The sequence below is a fragment of the Aethina tumida genome, chromosome 7 (assembly GCF_024364675.1).
Source record: "Aethina tumida isolate Nest 87 chromosome 7, icAetTumi1.1, whole genome shotgun sequence".
NCBI lineage: Eukaryota > Metazoa > Arthropoda > Insecta > Coleoptera > Nitidulidae > Aethina > Aethina tumida.
In genome coordinates this window covers 7,261,790-7,272,076 of record NC_065441.1, presented here as the reverse complement: position 1 = coordinate 7,272,076, position 10,287 = coordinate 7,261,790, and the positions used below count along the sequence as shown (strand labels likewise).

The 10,287-nt window shown below is 25.4% G+C and overlaps 1 long non-coding RNA gene across 1 annotated transcript; it reads right to left on the bottom strand.

The window, feature by feature from the left end:
* Positions 1 to 7,531: 7,531 nt before the first annotated feature.
* On the bottom strand, positions 7,532 to 8,329 carry LOC126266238 (uncharacterized). The gene is made up of 4 exons (XR_007548687.1): positions 8,228 to 8,329; positions 8,076 to 8,175; positions 7,766 to 8,026; positions 7,532 to 7,705 (listed from the first exon to the last, which is right to left on the bottom strand). It is a non-coding gene; the product is annotated as an uncharacterized LOC126266238 (long non-coding RNA).
* Positions 8,330 to 10,287: the final 1,958 nt, after the last annotated feature.

Genomic DNA, 10,287 nt, shown 5'->3' with positions numbered 1-10,287 from the left:
TCATCAAGCACTAATTTTTTTAGTCCTAGATGGATACAAAGAAATAAAATTTATGATGGGCACAAAGTTCTTTCTCGTATCTTTTTTGAGCTGCAATTTACCAAAATTAAATTTTTAACAAAAAATGTGTTTTTTGTATATTAAATGGTTCAAACTGGTATAAGAAAAATTTGGACACTTGTTTGTGTAAGTTTCTACTAAAGAAAAAGTAAATAAAATAGCTATATTATTATACATTTTGTTACTTTATTCTTAATACATATACGAAAACTTTTTTACTATCAATAGTTGTCTAATTCCACCTCATTAATATAATAGTATAAATGCACTAAATTGACTTTATCGTTTTCGGAAAATGAAACAAATTAATGTATAAAAGGACTTAGTAACCTAAAATTATCATACAAGGTAAAATGAGAAAAAGTGATATTAAGGGACACAAACCTTTTCTAGTAAAAATATCCTAATTTTATAGAAGCTACCTATGCTCATATGTAATGGTTTTTGACAACGCATCATAACAATCAGTAATATTTTTTGTATTTCAACTTGGTAAAGATACCATTCACTCTCAAAAATTGCTTGCGAAACTGCCATACTTTCATCAAATATCTCGTCCGATGGTTTATATAACAAAAAGTATTGGATAAAAATACCTATAAAATGTAAAAAATAGCTAATAAAAGCCACACTTAACTTCCGTTCCTAAAAGAACAGCAAATTAAAACAGATAAATATATTCTAGTTTAAATTATACGTACTAGTAAAACTTCTATTATAAGTAATGTCATTTGAAAATTTGCTGTAATGAAATCTAGAAAGAAATACGTACTTAAACAATCTCTAAATTTGTCACACAATCTAAAAAACAATTTAATTTATTTTTTAAGATTTAACAATTCCTCATTAATCCTACTTAATTATCTTTTGATGGTGAGTAATGCATTCAGTTAGTAGTTTCCTTTGAGCATTCAAAACAGAAAGGTTATATTTAACTACATACTTTTTTGTAAAGTACGTGAAGTTCCTGAATTTGTATTGCAGAATTTTTACTTCTCCTAATAGAAAAAACAATATACTAATAATGAAACAAACCGTACAGAAATACATATTTGAACCAAATGTTGTACCTAAAATATGCAATATATAAATCATTTTTGTAATATCATTTTATATTTTTTACCAAGTACAAAGTGTAAAAAAAATGTTAATACGTAATGTTTATTGTCGTCGAAAGGAAACCAAGATTGATATATCATTTCAGGTTTAAAACTGTCATTAAATGATTCATAATATTTTATATTATGAACGAGGGGTTGCACAATATATAAAATAGTAACTATACTAAAACTGTAGAAGATTACTGATACCTTTGCAGAATAATTTTTATATGTGTCATGAATTTTTTTTATGTTTTCATCTGCAAGTCGTAATGTTTCGTTTTCTATGTCGTCAATCAGAATTAAACATTCTTGAATGTTCTGAGATATACAAATAAGGTACCTGTACCCTCCGAAAGAAAATGACATTATCACACATAGTGCTTTATCAAATTCTTTAAAGTCTTTCTCTAGTAATTCTACCAATTTTATTAAGAGAGATATCACAAATATGTTATGCACTATTATAAGCGTATTCGTATATATTTTGTAAGCTGTGGACTTCCAACCTGATAACTTAATAGGCCACATACCTATTAACGTTGAAATCTTTCTTATCATGTACATATGTTCATCGTTGTTCTTCATTATGTTTCAAATTCGTAGCTTGGTGTTAGCTCTGTGCAATAGATACAGGGTATAAGCAATTATATAGGAATAGAATTAATTGAGCAATTTACTCAATTGACCTCATTTAAACGGGATCATATAAAATGTATTACTTCAAGTGTCTACAGTTACACGATTATGCATATAAAATATTGAATATATGGACTGGAATGTATTTTATTAGTGTACTAAATTGTAACATTAATGTAACTAATTTTATTAGCCAGTTATCAATTTTCTTTAATTTTAAATTATAATAAGAAAAATAAAAGAAACGATTGATATATTTAGCTGTTTCTCCCGATCTTAGCAACAATAAATCATAATTTGTCTTACAGTTCCAGTCTTACAGTTAAAAAGTTGATATAATTTTGAAAGATTAAAATTAGGTTGACCAGTTACATGGTAGACACAAGAATAACAGAAACCATAGGCATTATAGTTAATGGCATTCAATTCATGTAATAAAGCTCGTATTTTTAATGTACTTTAATTAGATGTTTTAATTAACGACACTACTCTATGTATATTATATTAACGAACATTTTTAATTGGTTACTAGAAAGTTGATACATTAGAAATATCCCTATTGAAGTATAAATATCTCTAAATAAAATAAACCATATTTATTATATATTTTGTGAGAAAAAACAAATAAATGAATAAAACGATCTGCCAACCTAAAAATATGATAATAAATGCTACAATGAATTAAATTCATAATAAAGAGTACAAACCTGTGCAAGAAGAAATATCCGAATTTTATAAAACGGGCCTATACTCATATGTAATGATTTTTGACAACACATTATGATAATCAACAATATTTTCTGTATCTCAACTTTATAGAGATACCATTCACTTTTGAAAATTGCTTGGGAAACTGCAATGCTTTCATCATATAACTCGTGGGATGGTTTGTAATAGAGGAAGCATTGGATAAAGATACCCATAAAATGTACAATATAAGTCATAACAGTTAAATTTAACTCTCCTTGCTAAAACGTGGTAATTAAAAAATAAATTGTTCTTAAATTTTACCTATCAACCTACCAGCAGAAACAGGTTTGAGTTTATTTTCTAATTAAAAAGAATATTTTACACTAATATTTACCTAATTATATCTTGATGTTGTGTAATGCACTCAGTTAATAGTTTCTTTTGAGCATTCAGAACAGAGAAATTATATTTATCTGTGTACTTCTTTGAAAATTTGGTAAAGTTTTTAAATTTATATTGTAAAATTTTTAATTCTCCTAACATAAACATCAAAACATTGATAATGAAACAAACGGTACACAAATATATACAGCACCATATATTGCACCTGAAATAACCAGCAAATACTAATTTTTAGTTTTAATTAAATTTTATATTTCTTACCCATTATGATATGTATGGAAAATGCTAAGATATAATGTTTATTTTCGTCGAAAGGAAACCAAGACTCATATATCATATCAAGCTTATAGTCAGTTGTTCCATTAAATAGTTTATAATTTTGTACATTACGCACAATTGGTTTAGCAACATACAAAAATGTGCATAAAATAAAACTAAAAAAAATCACCGTTATCTTTTTTGAATAACATTTATATGCCTAAGGTATTTTTTTTATTTCTTCATCTGCAAGTTGTAAACTTTTTCTTTCTAAATCATACACCATTATTAAACATTCCTTAACAGGTTGAGATATACATATAATATATCTGTACCCTCCAAAACAAGCTGAAAATACTATTGCTAAAGATGTGTCTATTTCTTGAAAGTCTTCTTTAATAATTTCTATCAATTTTATCAGTAGGGATAATAGGAACACAGAATTCATAGCTATAATCACATTTGTATACATTTTGTAAGCTTTAGACTTCCACCCTGACAATTTAACAGGCCACATACCCAGCAAAGTTGAAATTTTTCTTATGAAATTCATATGTTCTTCGTTATTTTTCATTGTATGTTACAACAAAAGAATAATATGGTATTGTTGGTTTATGCAAATTAATCAAAGTAAAGGGTAAAAGACAATTGGGAAATTACAATTTGCATCAATACATAAATAATGCATAGTAAGGTAGGTTTGAAAATTACTTAATTATACTATACCTACACAGTAATACAAGTAAGTCTATACATACGAGGTCTAGAATTAATTAAGTCAATTGTACAATTATTCTAATAGTACAGCATAATTATGTTTATTGTATCTAAATAAAAATATTTAACATAGTACCTAACGTCATTTGTACAATTTAAAATAAGACAGGGAAAGAGAAGCTAATTAGCCCGTTATTATTGATAAAAAAGTTTTAGTATACTATTAGTTAAGTTAAATTGGTCGTGATAACATATCTGTAACCCACAAAAAAGTTGCAAATATCACAAATAAAGATTTATCCATATCTTCAAAACTGTTTTTAAGTATTTCCACTACTTTATCTAGCTGAGATAATATAAATACATAATACATAACTCTTAATATATTTATATATTTTGTATGCTGTTAACTTCCACACTAGTAATTTATCAGGTCAAATACCGATTAAAATAGAACATTTTCATTTTTAAAATTCATATCATATGTACTTCTGGTTTTATGCCCTTTGATTAATATTAATAATAATTAAACAGGATTGGCTGTTAATTTTATTAATTAAAAAAAATATAATTATTATAAACATCAAACTATGTTAATGTTGAAGAAATTAAAATTAAACAGTATAAAACTACTTTCTAAAAATTATATCCAATGTGTTTTCTGTATTAGTTTATTTTTTAAGGGGAGACGGAACATAACATTACTTATTTCCTGAAGTTACAGTTTTTTTATTAAATAAAATAAATTAAATTGTTAGTCTTCTCACTGATCTCAGTACTATAAATAGAAATTGACAATATTAGAAATTCTTTGAAATATTTCCTTGAAAAAGTAAGTAAATGAAAAACATTAATAAGTGTTATGTGCTAAGAATTAATAAATTTCAATAATATCATAATATAATTACTTTTAAATAATATGCATTATAAATACGAAAAAGTATTTACATTTTTTGAGAGATGTAGCAAATAGACGTATAAAATATATTAATAACCTAAAATAATAAAATGTGTAGAATTAATGAGAAAATCCATTACAGCAAACAAACCTTTCCAAGTAGAAATATTCTAATTTTATAAAAAGGACCGATGCTCATATGCAACGGTCTCTGACTTCGCATAATAATTATCAACAACTTTTTTTGGATTTCCACTGGGTAAAGGTACCATTCGCTCTCAAAAATTGCTTGAGATATTGAAATACTTTCGTCATATAACTCGTGACAAGGTTTGTAAAACATAAAGCATTGAGTAAAAATGGCCATAAAATGTGAAAAATAAGTAATAACATCCACATTTAATTCTCGTTCCTAAAAAGAACAGTTATTATTGTATACTGCTATTTTATTAAATTAATTGTACAAGCAGAACTTCTATGATGATTAAAGTCATCTGAAAAGCAGCTGTAATGAAATCCAAAAAGAAATATGTGCTTAAAAAATCTCTAAATTTATCACTCAATCTAAAAAAAATAACTTTAGTATATTTTTTATTTAAATTGATATATTTATCTTACTTAATTATGTCTTGATGTTGAGTAATGCATTCAATTAGTAGTTTCCTTTGAGCATTCAAAACTGAAAGGTCATATTTATTTACGTACTTTTTCGTGAGGCTCGTAAAATTTTTAAATTTATATTGTAATATTTTTAATTCACCTGTTAGGAAAAACAAAATATTGACGATTAGACAAACCGTGCAAAAATAAATATTTCCACCGTAAATTGCACCTGAAATATAATGTTCATGTAATATGTTTCGATTTTCGTTTTATATTTTTTACCAAATATAACATTCATTTAAAATCCTGATACGTAATGCTTATTTTCGTCGAAGGGAAACCAGGTCTGATATATCATGTCAAACTTACAATCACCATTTGTTCCATTAAATGATTTATAAATGTTTATGTTATGAATCGTGGCTTTGGCAATATATAGAAGGACACTCACATTAAAACTATAAAAAACCACTATAATACTCACTGAATAGAGTGTATACATGCTATGAATTTTTTTTATGTTTTCATCTGCAAACTTTAAAGTTTTCTTTTCTATATTGTAGACCATAATTAAACATTCCCGAATGTTCCGAGATGTGCATATAATGTATCTATATCCTCCAAAACAAAATGGGATAATCACTGTCAAAGAATTTACGAATTCTTTGTAGTCTTTCTCCACAAATATTAATTCTAATAGCTTAATTAGCATAGATAGTACAAACAGACCACTCATTATTATAACCGAATTTGAATACATTTTGTATGCTCTAGATTTCCACCCAGATAACTTAACAGGCCATATACCAATAAAAGTTGAACATTTTCTTATCAATTTCATATGTTCTTGATGATATTTCATTATACTACAACTCAGTGGCTTGAATGATTTTATACAACAGCTTCTGTTGTACGAAATATACAAGACTGAATGTCAAAAGCAATTTTATGCAGAAATAGATATAATATAATTGACCAATTTACTTAATTGGTTTCATTAAAACTGCATCATGCGTCATTTCAAACATGTTTGCGGTTACTCAATTATTATAATTATTCTTAATATAGGATAGACTTCGAAATAAAAATACGAATCTTAGGAACAGCACATTTAAATTAAAAATCATTAACATTAAAAAAGTTCTATGTGAATGGAATTTATTGAGTTAGTTATTTTATAAGCTGTAGACTTCCACTCGGATAATTTAACATACCACATACCCAATAATTTTGTTAATGCATAGTGTTCTATATGTGGGTTAAAAGAAATCAAGGGTATCCTCTAAAGGTAACCAAACTCATGGGATTGTGATATTTATATTTGTTAATAAAAGAAAACTTATTATCTTACGTTAGCTAGTATACATCTTGTTAGTTAAGCGGAAAGGAACTTTAATTTCTGAAGGTTACACGTGTTTCAACAATTGTCTTTTAATAATTCACAACGGTTTAAGAACCCATTATGCGAAATTACATTCAAATGATGGGTCATTGATTGCTATGAATATATATTTTTTCAATAAATACTTCAGGTCGTATCCACATAACTACTTTAATGGTTTAGTTAGTAACCCATTTTACAAAATTACATTTAAACGATTATTCATAAATTATGATCAATTGTATTAAGTCAACCTGCAGGAATAGTAAATTATTATTACAATAAATTTAACAATTAAAATGATGGTGGCTAACAGAGTTGACCTCAACAATACAGAATTTCTAAAGGATGTAATACGACTGAATGAATTACTGATTCTAAATAAAACACTGTATTTTTCAGAACAATGGAAACAATATTCTTCCTATTCTTAATCCACATTTTTAACGTTTAATTCTAAAATGACGTAATTTCGTTTCAGAAAAATAATCACGAGTTGGGTTGTTCATAATATAAATTTTATCAATGTTATCTTAGTTTAAATTATGGCGAATGCGCAACAGCAACTGTTGAGATTAAAATTTAAAAGAAACTCTCATTTTACACAAAAGATGAAATGGTCGGTTTTAAATGAATACCTTTCGTTTATTCAATAAAATTTTTTTAAATTACTCACCTTTTATTATTAAGTTAAAGTATATATATTATTAAGTTATATAATAATAAAAAGTGAGTAATTTAAAAATTGACAGAATGGTTAATAAAATGAAAATTTGATTGTTTACTGTTATTATTTTATTATTATTAAATCGATAATACATATTTAGTTATGTGCATGTGTTTAACCATTTTCCAAGTCATCCTCAAAAGTGTAGCACATTATAAGTGGAGACAGGTGGGTACTTTTTACAATCTTTGGTATAAGAAACATATAGATTTATAAAACGTCTGACTAACCTAAAATTATCAGATGTGGAGAATTGATAAAAAAATTATAATTTATTAAGAGACACAAACCTTTCCAAGTAAAAACACCCTAATTCTATAAAAAGGTCCAATACTCATATATAAGGGTTTATGGCATCGCATAATAACAATCAATAAAGCTGCTTGTATTTCAACTTGGCATAGATACCATTCACTTTCAAATATTGCTTGCGATATAGCAATGCTTTCATCAAATAAGTCGTGTGATGGTTTATAAAACATAAAACACTGAGCAAAAATAGTTAAAATATGTAGAATAGAACTAATAACATCCACATTTAATTTTCGTTCCTTGAAAATAAAAATTAAAAAAATGAATTATTTATAATATTTTACGTACCAGGAGAGCAACTATAAGAACTAATGTCATCTGTAAAGCTGCCGTAACGAAATCAAAAAAGAAATATGTACTGAAAGCATCTCGAAATTTGTCACTCAAACTGAAAAATAATTTAATTTATTTATCAGTTAAATTATTTTTTATTATACTACTTAATTATATCCTGATGTTGAATAATGCATTCGATTAGAAGTTTACTTTGAGCATTCAAAACAGAAAGTTTATGTTTATCTCTGTACAATTTTGAAATTTGAGTAAAGTTTTTAAATTTATACTGTAAAATCTTTAATTGTCCTATGATAAATATCAATATATTGACGATAAAACAAACTGTACATAAATATATATTTCCACAGTACGTTGCGCCTGAAGCAAGCAGTAAAATTTATTCACAATTTCATTTTTATTTTATGTTGCTTACCTACAATAAGATGAATAAAAAATGTTAATATATGATGTTTATTTTCATTGAAAGGTAACCATGTCTGATACATCATGTCAAACTTATAATCATCAGTTGTTCCATTAAATGATTTATAATATTGCATATTATGCACAATTGGTTTAAGTACAAAAAAAAGTATACAAATCGAAGAACTAAGGAATATTACTGTTATCTTATTTGAATAACATTTATATGCATAATGAATTTTTTTCATTTCTTCATCTGCAAGTTGTAAATATTTCTTCTCTAAATCATAAATCATTATTATACATTCCTGAATGGGTTGAGATCTACATATAATATATCTGTATCCCAAGAAACAAACTGGCAATACCACAGATAAGGATTTATCCATTTCTTTAAAGTCTTTCCCAATAATTTCCAGTAATTTTATTAGTAGAGATAGCACAAATAGACAATACATTACTAGAATCGTGTCAGTATACATTTTATAAGCTCTCGATCTCCACCCTGATAATTTAACAGGCCACATTCCCAGTAATGTTGAAAATTTTCTTGTTAGATCCATATGTTCTTGATTATATTTCATCGTAAATTTACTTTTAAAGAAATATTATAGTGCTATACTTTAATGTGGACTGACTAAAAGCTGTTACTAAAGTGCCTACAATTGAGAAATTACACCTAATTTACTTAAATAGGAGTATATAAATCATGCATAAGGTTAAATACGTTTGCAAATTGCTTAATTAGATACCATATACCTACACAAAGTGACAGACATAACTCTGTGATTAACTAAATTTTCAATTGCATTATTTATTTGAGAGAATAAATAATAAAATAAACAAAATAAATTTAATATTTTCAAAAATAAATGTGCACATTGTCTGAACTCTAATGTCATTAAAATCTGTTTAAAACAATATTCTAATATTGTAAAAACGAAAAAATATAATAAAAAAGGAAAAAGTTAATAGGTCCTTACAAATTATTTATTATTTGGTTATTGAAAGCTCAATATGATGTGAAATGTTCATATAATTTAATTTTGAGGAATATCTTTGTATTATTTTATCAATATTTATTAATATGATACAATAATCTTTGAACAAATTTATATAATATTTGGGACGTTGAGAATTTTTTACAAACATACATATATATAGTTACAAATATATAATATAAAAAATAAAATTCATATTTAATTCTCGTTCCTAAAATTAAGAAATTATGAAATTCATATTTCTTTTTAATTATATGTAAAAATTAATGAATTTTTAATTAACTTGTTTTATGTTTAATTATCTGATCGCAACATTTTTAAATACTTGTAAAATATTATATTAAACTTTTAGAACTTTTACTAGTTAATAAAAATAACCACCCTTACATACAAAGAAATCTGAGTTGCATACCTTCAGGGACATGTTCAGTGTAATTTTATTTATTGTTAAAATAAAATAAAAGATAAAAATGGGGATTAAAATTTTATATTAACCATACATTACCTTGATCCAGTGAAAAGAAAATTGAAAACTTTTATATCAATTTGGATTTCATAAATATTAAACAGTTAACTAACTGTTATATACTGCCATACAGTGTTAATTCTTTACAGTTTTTTAAAGTAACTTATTATTAATTTCAGATTTATTATCAAAGAAAGTAGAATTTCTCGTAAATTAACTCAGATAATTAAACAAATTTTTTAACAATATTTTCAGACAATATGTATATTATTTCCAAAACATCGACAACATGTAATTTCATATTTCAAATAATAACTTGTAACAATTCAACCTA